This window comes from Megascapheus bottae, chromosome 3 (genome assembly GCF_031878675.1).
Source record: "Megascapheus bottae isolate mThoBot1 chromosome 3, mThoBot2.hap1, whole genome shotgun sequence".
Lineage (NCBI taxonomy): Eukaryota > Metazoa > Chordata > Mammalia > Rodentia > Geomyidae > Megascapheus > Megascapheus bottae.
In genome coordinates, this window is record NC_143511.1 from 87,168,844 (window position 1) to 87,181,738 (window position 12,895).

At 44.7% G+C, this 12,895-nt stretch overlaps 1 protein-coding gene across 3 annotated transcripts in view; it reads right to left on the reverse strand.

The window, feature by feature from the left end:
- Med27 (mediator complex subunit 27) overlaps positions 1-12,895 on the reverse strand; it is a 180,348-nt gene that overhangs the window by 91,693 nt on the left and 75,760 nt on the right. The window lies entirely within an intron of this gene.

Below are 12,895 nucleotides of genomic sequence, written 5' to 3' on the forward strand. Positions count from 1 at the left end.
AGGGACTTTGTTAGGAACTTAGAAGAAATGATTGACATGCTGGTGTTACCAGTACACTGACGATAGGATGTACTTTTCAGGTTCAGTTCTGGATGGAGATATTCTGAAGTGTGGAGACAGAAACAGAACTAGAAAACCAAGATGTAAGGAAGGCCCTGCATTTCTTCTAGAACTTGTTCTTGACAGTCACCTCTAACAATTATCCACGTCATAACATCTATTTCACTCATCCTTTCCCCACGTTACATACTTTAAAAAAATAAAATAAACTCCTCAACTCCCAGACATCATTACTAACAATGTGCTTGAGAACGACACTGCTGTGTTCTAACATCTGCCACAGTGACTGAACTGGCAGAGCCTTGCAATGTACTTCGTTGCTGACTATTTACTGGTGAAGATCCACCACAGTCTGCCACCAGAGCCCTCCAAATGGAGCTGCTGCCCCGTCCCACTGTGCACAGGCTCTATCTCCTCCCTGCCCACATTGTGCACACACTGGGTGACCCCTCCAACTCCCCGCTGTGCACACAGTAGGCTCTACCCCCCTAGCCATACTCTGTACATGCCAGATACACCTCCTGCCCCCAGTACCCACACAGTATATCTACTCCCCCTCCACACGATGAGTCTACCTCCTACCAAACTAGGACCCATACCCCATTGGATCATTCTGTGTCTTTCTTTCCTTACACAGAAGGAGGTCCACCTCTGGTCTTCTTCAGACTGTCCTTTGGGCCCAGCCCAACATTCCCCTCCCATACCTCCTCTTTCACAAGAAGGCTTGGCTTCTTGCTAACCCAGCTCCTCTTGTCTATGAAGGGTCAAGGGCCCCTAACAATGCTAAGCCCACAGATAACTCGTAACACCTATAAACTCACTGATGCTCTAAGTCCACCCTTCTAGAACCTTCCTGCGCCATGATCCTCTACAGTGCCAACCTAAGACCTAACTGGGAGTCCAGAAAGGGTAGGAGCCTTTCCTTTTTCTCCAGGACAGAAGGGGTCTTATTTTGTGAGGCACCCTATATCCCTAGCACCTGCATTTTACCCTGCATATTCACTCCACAACCATGCCATAAATGTCTATTCATTTTCCAAAGGGGAAGGAGGTCTGTGTTCCACAAGGCCCACATGGCTACTGATGTCAGCACTGCCAAGAAGGAAGAGTATCTTAGTTCATCCTGGCCCCAAACCTGCCCAAGGGGTATGGGTGTCCACCAGAGCAGGAGAGCTGGCCAGTGTCCCCTCAGAGGACTTCAACTCCCAAGAACTTGGTACTAGTAGTCTGGGCATATCATCAGAATTGATATTCTCTTCCCTGAACACAATTTTGTCCTTCAATTGGATTGTAAGTTCCTTATGGTCAAGGGCACATAACTATGTGTTAATCAGCCATGCATGGGAAATCCATAAACACTTGTGGTCAATTCATTAATCAATGTAATGGCCACTGCAGCAGCAGGATGCAGTGGGAAACTTGGGTATGTGGTATGGGGAGAGTAAAAGAGCCCTGTAATTGAGATCATAGTCCAGAACACTGCAAGAAGAGCCTGTTTTGCCTTCCAAGGCAACTAACTTCTGACAGTTTCTCATAACTGCTACTTGTACCCAAATATCTGAGAAGCAGCCACATAAAACAACAGACGTCTGCTATGTTAAAGTGCAGCTGTGCTTCAAACAAGACAGGTGCTAGAGACCTAACTCTGCACCTGTTGACGGAGAACACACCCCATCCCACTACAACTATGCACAACTGACATTTCAAAGCAGAGACGCTACTTCCACATTCACTAACCTAGCCAGAGCATCTTAGGAAACAGATAAACCACGTGGATTCTTCTCAATACTGCAGAAATTCTCAGAGGACTGTTTTGAAAGCAAGAAACACACCTTTAACAAGGATCCTCACCCACACTGCGAAGAACTGAATCAAGCACAGTAAAGACAACAAATCTCACAGGACCCTGCAAATGACCCGGTCTCATAGAACAATGGTACCCTACAGGCTAGGATAGATGTAACCTGTTTAAAGACCCTATATACCCACATGCACAGACATATAAATCATTTCAAAATTAAATATTAAAATACACTTAACATGAAAACAGAAAAAATGGAATTCAGCTTTTTCTTCATTGCTCAGTTTCCATGACATTATTTGGAAAGGGACAAGGTCCGCCCGTGTACCTCAAATGTGTGGATCCAAAGGAAAGCACACAGGTGCCGAACAGCCACGCCTTTACCTGTCTCACTGAAGGTGAGAAGGAAAAGCCCCACTACTGCTGTCATTTGCATGAACACATTCTTATATGGGATGTGGGCAATAGCTGTACACCAGCCGGATAAAAATCTGGAGCGTTCCAATCTACACTATAATCAGCACTGCATCTCTTTTTGCTCCTACTTGCAAAAGGAAATACACATTAATTGTATATATATTATATTATATATATTTAAAAGCATGCCCACCAGAGCCTGCTGCCTCCACCAGGGCAGCCTCTAAAGCCTGCACCTCCCTCACTGCCCCTCGCTTGAACCCTAAGAATCTTGCCCACAGGACCCATCTGGGATCGACTATTGCCATTCTAAGTAGCAGAACTGTGACAGCGAAGTGGCTAACCCTTCCTAAGTGACTGCCTTGTGGTAGACAGGCACTATTGTCCCATTACTTTTAGTCCTATTTGACAAATGAGGAGACCACAAGGGAGAGGGGTTGAATAACATACCATTACCATGGGAGACCCCAGCTCAAACCCACACAGGCTCTTGCTCCTGAACCTGCAAGTTTGGCCTGTACTTGTTTATTTTCTTATCTACTATCTGGATATAGAATTTATAAGAACAAAGGCTTTCCTCATTCTGAGGTCTCATCCTAAGTCAGTTGAGGATAATACAACAGCATTCACATTTAAATAATTAGGAAAACAAAATGTTTCTCATTATAAATACTTGTTTGGTATGCTTAAAGGTTATACAAAAACAATCAAGCTGAGCCTGGTGGCTCATGCCTGTAATCCTAGCTACTCAGGAGGCTGAGATTTGAGGACCTCGGTTCAAAAGCCAGCCCAGGTACTAAAGTTCATGAGACTCTTATCTCCAACTAACCACCAGAAAACGGGAAGTGGTGCTATGGCTCAAGGGGTAGGGCAGTAGCCTTGAGCTAAAGAGCTCAAGGACAGTGCCCAGGCCCAGAGTTCAAGCCCCACAACCGACCACCCCTCCCCCTGCAAAAAAAAAATCAACCAAACCTATTCCTAGGGAAGGAAGAGTTAGCACCAATGCAGTAAACAAGGACAGGTGTGGCAGCAGGCAGCCTCCTGCTGTTAGCTCATTCTGGGTTCAGGAGTTCACCTCTGAGTTGACATTGGTTCTCAAGAGCATCATCACGTCCTTTGTTAAGAGTAGGGGGGGCCCATGATTGACCTGGGAGGCACGGATAAGAGGATCATGAACCAATGCCAGTCCAGAAGAACAACAACAAAAGATAGACTCTCAAAGGGTAAGCTAGATGTGGTGGCATTCACCTATAACCCCAACTACATGAGAGACATAAGAGCATCACGTCCCGAGGCTGGCCGTGGGGAAAAGGCATAACACCAGAGAAAAGCAAAGAACCCACTTTACCTCTTGGCCCAGGACCTTGAGATCCAATCACATTTTACTTGATAGTGGTACACTCAGCAAAGATAGGTGCCATCCTCTCAGATACAGTGCACACATCAAACTAGAGACCTCTGTATGGAGCTGGGCTCTGGGAAGAAAGAAGGCATGAGTCTGGGAGCCAAGGGGAGGAAAATCTTCAACTCTCTAGCCTCCTATGTCCTACAGGGGACTTTGCGCACCCCTTTTCTCTGACTATGGGCTCTGAAGCCAGCCATCTTGGACTCTAAAGGAAACACAAACTTTGCCAGGGGATAGAACAAGAGTCCTACTGATTTCTCAGCACAGCTCTTCCTGCTTATTTGCATCCATTGGCAAATAGAAGAGGTACTCTCTTGCCAGGGTAACTGGCTCTCTGATGAAAGAGGCAGAGTTGTTATTACTCAGGGCAGAAGGGAGTCCATGTGAAGTCTCATGATCTGCCCCATTCCCTCTGTACCTCTTGGCTTCACTCTAACTCCCCTGTGAATGTCGATGGGGACACAGCAACCAGGACTGAAGATAAGCCTGGTTGGGGGGGGGGGGTGAGGGGCGGGGAAAGCAGGCAGGGTGGAGTTGAAGCTCTGTGTTTCTTCACCAGAAGATCTGCAGGGTGAGCACTGGTGGTTAAAGGTGAGCAGAATCCAGAATGGATGTCAAGGAGAAAGGAAGTGACTAGCAACAGTGGCTCCCGGAATAGCAGCAGCCAGGTGACTGTGAGCCCACTGAGCTGCAAAGGCCTTGCAGGAAAGAAAGCCCATGATGCCTGGGGGAGCAGATCCATAGAAACATAAGGGGAGGCAGAGTTGGGCCCCACAGAAACCAACACCGGAGACATACCACATAATCATCCTCTGTCAGTGCAAAACACAGCAATTTAATCTCAGTTGGTATTCACTGTGCAGGTTGAAAGACTGTACAAGTATACCACTTCTAGAAAAAAATCAGCCACTCATATTGGAACATAGCCATACAGTATCATAGTTGATGAAGATCAGAAGACAAGAAGACTAGATACAGATGACTCCTCTAAGAGCTCATTACCTGACTATGTGGCCATCAGCACATGGTCTCCAGTGGTCAGCTCATTCAGAGTTAGCCTGAGCTACAGAGTTCTGCTGCCTCCTGGCCAGGAACCAGTGGCTCAAGCCTGTAATCCTAGCCACTCAAAAGGCTGAGATCTAATGATCGAAGACTGAAGTCAGCCTTGGCAGACAAATACCAGAGACTTATCTCCAATTAACCAGGAAAAAGCTAGAAGTGGAAGCACAGCTTAGTGCCAGCCTTGAGCAAAAAGCTCAAGCCCCAGTACTGGCACACATGCATGTGCATATGCATGCGTGGCAAGCACACAAATAGTAACAAAGTTCAGATTCTTGTAGTCCTGGCCTCCCTAGAACCACCAAACTCTGTGACAGAATGAGACAGGTGTACAAAGGCCTTCCTTTGTATTCTGGTCACCACAGGACACTTTTCACTGGTAATGTTGTTTAGATTTCCCAGGAGACCAAGGCTCTTGGGGGTGGGGGGGCACTATAGTCTGCCTCTCTCTTACCCAGTCTGCTTTCTCCCCTTCCCCTCACAGGTACTGAACCCCAATAAACACACCACACCTCCCTCTACCTCAGCACATGCTGAGAACTTAATGCACACAGATGTGAACACAATGCAACTCTGCCTGTACAGCAGTGCCCGAGTCTGCATCCCTGGCCCACTCCCTCTGGGCTGAGAGACTGCACAGGATGTATGTAGGCCCAGTGGCCACACGTGTAAGCACTGAGGAGTGACACAGGGCATGCGTGAGGGTTTTCATGATGACCAGCGCTGTGGTGGTTCTTCCTCCACTGAGGACTTGCTTTGGCTGGTTACCTTGCATCTCATTTCTTTGAACTCTCATAAATCTAGGTACATTTGTAGCATAGAAGTATCTGTTCCCACTGGCTGATGAAATATTACCTCTCTGCCAAAAAGCAGTGCTCAAAGGCAGAGTTCCAGGCCACCAGGAGCACTGAGGCAGAAAGCTCCAACACTTAACACACATTTGCTGAAACTACTCCCACCACTGTAAATAACCAGAAACGATGGGCTTGGGCGGCTCTGCTGGGTTTATAGGGATGTCTCAAAAATGGGAGGGGGGCATATTACACTTGGGGAAGTCTAAAATGGGAAGACAACACAGTGAGACCATGCAGGAACATCAATCACATAGATAGATTTCTATATCCTGGATGTTTTGACCTTTTTCTTCTCCATCTCACAGAGAGGGGCATCAACAGAAATATTAGAGAACAGAAAATCTAAGAAGTTCTAGCCCTAACTCTGTTCCTCAAAACCTTGAATTTTCTTAACCATGAGATGAGAGTACAGAGGAGATGCTCCCAGGCTTCTCCAGGTCTGAGATTTTATGGTACTCTGGATATTGTTCCTCGACATCAGAAGGTCCTGCGGGGTGAGAACAATTCAACATGTGAACACGTGGTTTAAATGTTTCCTCAATGAACAGTGTTCAGTCAATTGGTCATAGGGGAGATCTTTAACTTTCAAGTGCTCCTCTGTTAAAAATAAAAAGTCTCCCTACCCCCAAAAGGAGGGAAGGTTAATTTGCGAGAACCTGCATGTCCCAGATGTGAGACTAGGTAGATCCAACTTGGGTGGGAAAGGTCCATTTGCACTGATAGGAAGGTTGGAAGAAGAGGAAAGGGAAAATGATAGTTTTAATTTACTTAATGTTGATGAATTTCTTAATTCCAATTGCTTTAGCTTTGCAAAAATGCCCAAGCCCCCCTCTCATTCAAAACGTATTTTGTTTTACACCAGGCAGGAAAAGAAGCACTTTCCCTGTGCTTGGGATTCATGCTGGCTTAGCATTATGATAAAATGAAATGAAATCTTAAGACTGGGAAAGGCTTACAAGTTATTCTTGTCAGAGCACATGATGCTCTTAGGTTTTCTTCTCTGGGGGCAGAGAGGCTGCAAAGAGCTGGGGGATGCCTGAAAAGAAAGTCCCTGGAGTCAGGAATTGCACCTGGGACTGTCTTTATCCAAGTCCCAAAACATGGCAGGTAAGAGAGATGGAAGATGGCGTGCAAGGTTCACTCAGCAATTCCTAGTGGAGCCTCTTGTCTATACCACAGGAAATACTACATCTATTATGATGTGTCCTCTGAAGGTTGAGACAAAAGGTGTTCTTAATTTTGATCTGAGACTCAAGAATAATGAATGAAAGTTAAAAAGGAGGTTTCTAAGAGACCAAGATGAGGAAGGGGGGAGGGCATCCCCCTGGGATTATGGCTTCCCTCTGGATTTCAGCAACCTCTCTACCAGCCTCCAGGCACACAGGTAGCTCCCCTGAGGAAAGCCTGACTCACTGCTGAATAGCCAGAACCTGGTAGTGCAGGGATCAGATCTTATCTGTTGAACCATAAATATGAATAAAAAACAGGGCAGAATGCAAATAAGATAGCATCCATTCCACCACAATGGTTCCTAGATGAACAAACACTGCCACTATGTTCTTTAGTCAGAACAACACCTTCAGACCCTCAGCCATCATATATAGGCAGCACAAGTTTGCAAGACAACTAAAGTGAATAAACAGCATAAAACAGACAAAACCACAGTTTCCTCGGAATTCTTCATGGTAGGTAACTGCTGGAATGCTGAGCACACAGTAGGCACTAAACAGATAATTGATCCATCAATACAGAATCTTCAACATCTAAGGAAATCCTGAAAACCTACATTTTTTTTTTCTGCACTTCCCCAAGGAAGAGTTAGGGTTGGTATGTTAACACATTATGGAGATGCATAAAAGCCAGCACAGACCTTCTTACATACCTGTTAGGGATGTAGAACAACTGAAACACTCCACCGGTGGGAGAAGGACACATGCTCTTAGAAAACAGTTTGGCAATTGCTTTGTTTTTTCCTTTCTTTTTTTAAATTGGAACGGTGATATACAGAGGGGTTACACTTACATAAGTAATGTAAGTGTACTCATAAGGTAATGTACTCATAAGGTAAAGAGTACATTGCTTGTCGAACATTGTTACCCCCTCTCTCATTTTGCTCCTATTTCCCCCCAACTCCCTTCTCCCCCAAGTTGTAAAGTTCCAATATAGGGTCTTGTGAGAATTGCTGTTGCATTGGCTCCCCCTTTGCCCCTTGTTTCACCAATTTGCTACTTCCCCTCCCCAAATCAGATAAATGCATATACAAGACACAGAGTACCAAAACAAAAAACAGTGGCAACAGGGGATAAAACAAAGAAACAAAGAAAAAAGAAATAAATAAACATAATACATTAAAAAGACGAAAACCCCAAAAACATAAAAAGAAAAATTTCTTAGAAGCTGGTCTAGATACTGTACTCCTCAGAGAGAACTATGAGAACCTATATCCATCCACCAATGTCTGCACTAATATTCATATTTTCTTTATTCACGATAGCCAAGCAACTAAAATGTCCATTCACAGATGCAGGGATAAACATAATTTGAGATATCTAGTCAGTGGAATCTTACAGAGCAATAAATGATCTGCTGATACATAAACAAAAGTGGATGAATCTCAAAATGAATACAGAGTACAGAGGCCAGGGATTTTTGTTTGTTTTGTTTTTTGTCAGTACTAGGGCTTGAGCTCAGGGCCTGAGCACTCTCCTCGGGTTTTCTCAAGGCTAGCGTTCTACCACTTGAGCCACAGCACCACTTCCAGTATGTGATCCAGAGGAATCAGACCCAGGGCTGCATGCAGGCTATGCGAGCACTCTACCTCTAGGCCATGCTCCCAATCCCAGCTTTTTTTTTTTAAAGGGTATATGCTGTATGATTCCATTTATGTAAACTTCTACAGTGGCAAAAAACCAGGTCAGCGGTTGTCTGGGATGGGGTGAGGAGACAAATAAAGGGACAAAACAACGCTGGAGTGATAAGTAGGACCCTATCTTGGCTACGGTGGGTAAGGCAATTATTTCACAGGTATGTATGCATACCACTTTAAATACATGCAATCGTTTCTAGTCTCATAACCTCCAATGAAGCTGTTAAACATATAGCTTTGAAGAAAAACAAATGCATATCAGATCTGTAATAAACTAAGTGCATTACTTCAGTACATAAATAAAGTATCCGTGTGACAACTCAAATTACTTAGTTACAGATTCTAATTAAACTAGCAGAACCTAACCATAAACATATGAAACAACATATTGGAAGGAAAGAGTCCTACCAGACCTCTCCCTGGTCATAACCAGGGAGATGCCAGTCAGGGATGGGAGATACATCTGGAGGCTGCTGAGAAAGTAACAATGTTAACAAAGGAGGCTCCACCTTCTTAAGTTCTAACACATTCCCATCTAAAGTCTTGAACCAATAAGCTCTGCCAAGTTTCCCCAACAATTCATGTGTCCTCGAAAGGATGTTCTGACAATAGTTTTCCCAGAAGCATTCATCTTTGCAGCCCCTGTGGAACAATTCTTCTGAATCTCAGAAGACACCCCCTGCTACCCAGGAACTGCTACACAACATGGGCATCTGCACCTCTCCTCCAAACAGCTCCCCACGTGGTTCTAATGTAGAGTTGGAGCTAGGACTCCAGATGTACTCCATTATCTGGCATAGTGCCCTAGAGTGAAGATTGGCCCTGTCTACTGATCCAAAGGACCAAGAGACCCTGAACTCAGAGCTGCAGCTCTGTTTAGTTACACAATGCCATGACTCTCACCCCTGCCTCTTGATGAAAATTACCAGTTCTCTCCACACTAACCAAACTGGAGAGAGATTTAATGCCTTATCCAGCTAGAAGTACATACAATCTAGGCTGAAAATAGGCTTTCCTATTTTATGACTAAGAACTCCTGTGTTTACTAGAAATGAGTGCTATAAATGACTGGGACCACCGGACCAAAATCTACTCTGCCCAAAACACTCAAAGCTAAGAGCTAAGTCACTTCTTGCAATGCTGTTTTCACATTACAGAGGTCACAGAGCCACAGGAGTTTCTGGAATCTTTAGCACAAAAGAACAGAGACCCTGGCCCATGACTTCTCCATCACTTATAACACTAAGTAAGGGCTTTCTGGACTGACATCTATGGATGAATAAGAGCCTACAAGGCAGAGAAAGAGAGAGAAGGAAATATTATCAGGAGACTCCACGACTTTCCATTCCAGGAAAGAACAGAAAGATTAAAAGAGTTTTGTTTGCCATGAGCTAGGGCTGGGGATGTCAAGATGTGAAATATGAACAGTCCTAAAGCTCCGACTCTTTGTTATGCAAAAAGGGATTTTCAAAAAAGATCCAGCTTCTAGTTAATGGGCTGTACTACACAAACACCCAGCCTTTCTTCCTTTGCCTAGTTAGTAATGGCCAGAGTGATCTAATAACCACACCAAGGCAGCCTTCCTGGATAAAATCACCTTATAAAGGAGAAACGCAATTACAAGGTGTGATGGAATATCATTTTTAAACTGAGTCTTCAGGCTGCCACATTCAATTCAGTACCGAATAGTTGGGTTCTTTATTACACTTTTCTACTTTATGTAACTTCTCTTTGATTCAGTAACTACGAAAGACACTGACTTTTAAATTTCAGTCTATGTCACAATGGGTCTGAGACCAACATAAGCCAGGGCAGCTGAGACCAAGGCAAGGACCAGAGCCAAATGCTGAGAGCTGCAAGTATGAGGTGAGCAGGATCAGGGGACACAGAGGCAGGACAGCAGGCCAGTCACCAGCATCTCTTCTATCTTACTCTGGATCTCTGTCACAATTAACTTCTAGTGACACTACACTGCTGATTATCAAAGTTTGAGTTCTTCAACTACAATCTAAGCTCTAGGTCTGTATTTTCAAAAACATTTTTACCATGAAAGTATTCTTGTGCATTCTGTTGGGTCAATTGCCATCAGTCAGTCTTGGTGGATGGACAGTTATAGTATGTGCTTAAGTTACCCTGATTTTACTTACTAATGATCCCAAGATGCAGTGAGAATGGCAATTCACTGTGCCCGAGAGGCTAAAAGGCTTCCTTCAAGAGGAATCATGAAAGTTCTCAACTTAATAAGGGGAAAAGAAAAAAGAGCATGCTGAGGTTGCTAACATCTGTGGCAAGAATGTCTTCTGTGAAACTGAAGGAAAAAGTCATGTTAATCTTGTATTGTTAGTCTATTACTGTGGGTAATTTATGAATTAAGCTTTATCACAGATGTGTAGACATAGAAAAAAGCATGGTACATGTAAGATTCAGTGCTATTTGTGGTTTCCATCATTCACATTTCCACAGACGGGAATAAATGCATACAAACATAGATAAACACTGTATTACTATATAGTTACATTAGTACATCCCACTACCACATCCCTCATTACCCAGCTCCAACAATTAATGACTGCCTAACCATACTACCTTGCACATAGGAGAAAAGAAGGTATTTTTTGGTGAATCTGATCTGCTCCCTCATTTCACTCAAGGATTACAGGAACTCTGCTTCTGGCAGAGTTTTCACCATCCCCTCTGTTTGTGTGCAGGGCTTCCTGCACCGTTAGCCTCCTGGTCTGGACAGCCACACACCTAGTCTGGGAGAAGCACACATACATGCATATGCATGCACACCCACACCCAGGCAGCAGGAAGCCTAAGGACCAGGTGACTTCTGGCATCTTGCCACAGGCCAGCACCTCTAAGCGTGGGGGAACCAAGAAGCCCCCTGGCTGAAGCAGGAGAGCAATGTTCTGCTGTCTATCTGAAGGACTGCAACCCCAATAAGCTACAGATCTTGATCTGTGGCTATTAGCTGAACACAACATGTTTCTCTCAAGGGGAAAAAAGTAGTGTTCACAACATATATGCTAATGAAGCACACGATATAGAGCACTTAAAACAAAATGTCCCTATATTTATTCTCCATAGACAGATTGTTACATTAATATTGATGAGGGATCCCTCATTTATTTCTCTGAGATTTTCCTCCTGCCCAAAGAAAGGGGATGAGGATAAGTAACATGAACCAATTATCTTTTAAACAGCTACAAAACACCATCTTATTTATCTGCAACTGCCACTTGATTAATCTTCCTAATATACCACTTTCCACATTGCAGTCCTGCTCCAGAGCCCCCGGGGCCTGCTTTCCCCATGGTAGCACGCTTCCAGGCTCACTAGGCTTGCCTTCCAGGCCCTTCCTTTGTGAAAGCCCCAGAGCCAACTCTCCATTCCCACTGGACAGGTAGGCAGACCAGCAAGGAGATGCCTGCAGCCCCAAGTCTTACCAATAGCTTCACTACAGTCTGTCCAAATGGCCTCTGACTCCTGGCTACTTAAAAACCTGATGTTAATACTTCCCAGCCCCGTGAACACGTCTGGAATATCTTGCGAAAAGATGCTCTGGGCCTCGTCAGCCAAGGCAAGCACATGGAAAGAAGCTGACCTTCTAGACTTGCTTGTTCAGCCACAAGCAGTAAAAGTGCTGCAGAATCCAGACACAAGCAGAAAAGGGCAAATGAGATGGCAGGGTATTAGTGAAAGCCTTGCATAAGTGGGGAGTGAGGAGGGAGAAGGAAGCGTTCTTTCTGCCCAGGCCCAAGCATTGTTTTCCTTCCTCATCAATGAAAGACACTCTTTCTTCTTCTACCTGCCAATGCCACAAACACATAAACACACGAAACAGGACATTTCAGCCAGTATACAGGTGTGTTTTCTCCAGGCCCTCAACTGAGAAGTCAAAGAGCAATGCAGGGAAAGTAGCACTGGAGAGCCTTGGTCACGGGTCTGTTTCATACGCTTGGCCTCAAACAAGGCCAGCGAGAAATGAGCCAGCGTCAACAGCAACCAAAAGCAGAGAGAGAAAAGAGAGGTATGAGCAGTTAAACTTTTACAACACAATCTGGACTCTTCTTGTCCTTGCTGGAGCCCAGGCTGACTTCAAGCTCAAGTGGCCAAATACTGACCTTATAGGTTTTCTTTCAGTCCCTATGTCCCTTTACCAGCCACAATTGAAAGCTTGATGGTATACATCTTACCAGTCTTAACCTGTTCACACACATGAGCTGACATCAACACTCTGAAAATGACTGGCCAAAAGAGAGGCTATAGGAAACAGCAGGGTTTAAGGCCTCATCTGGGTAAGCTCTTGCTACTAAACTTCCCTGTTCAAACTCCAGGCACCATGCAGGTAAGGACAAGTTGTTTGGGGACCCAACTGTCCTGGAGACAGCATCAGTCTTGGGAGAAGAAAAACAAAGAAGCATTGAGTC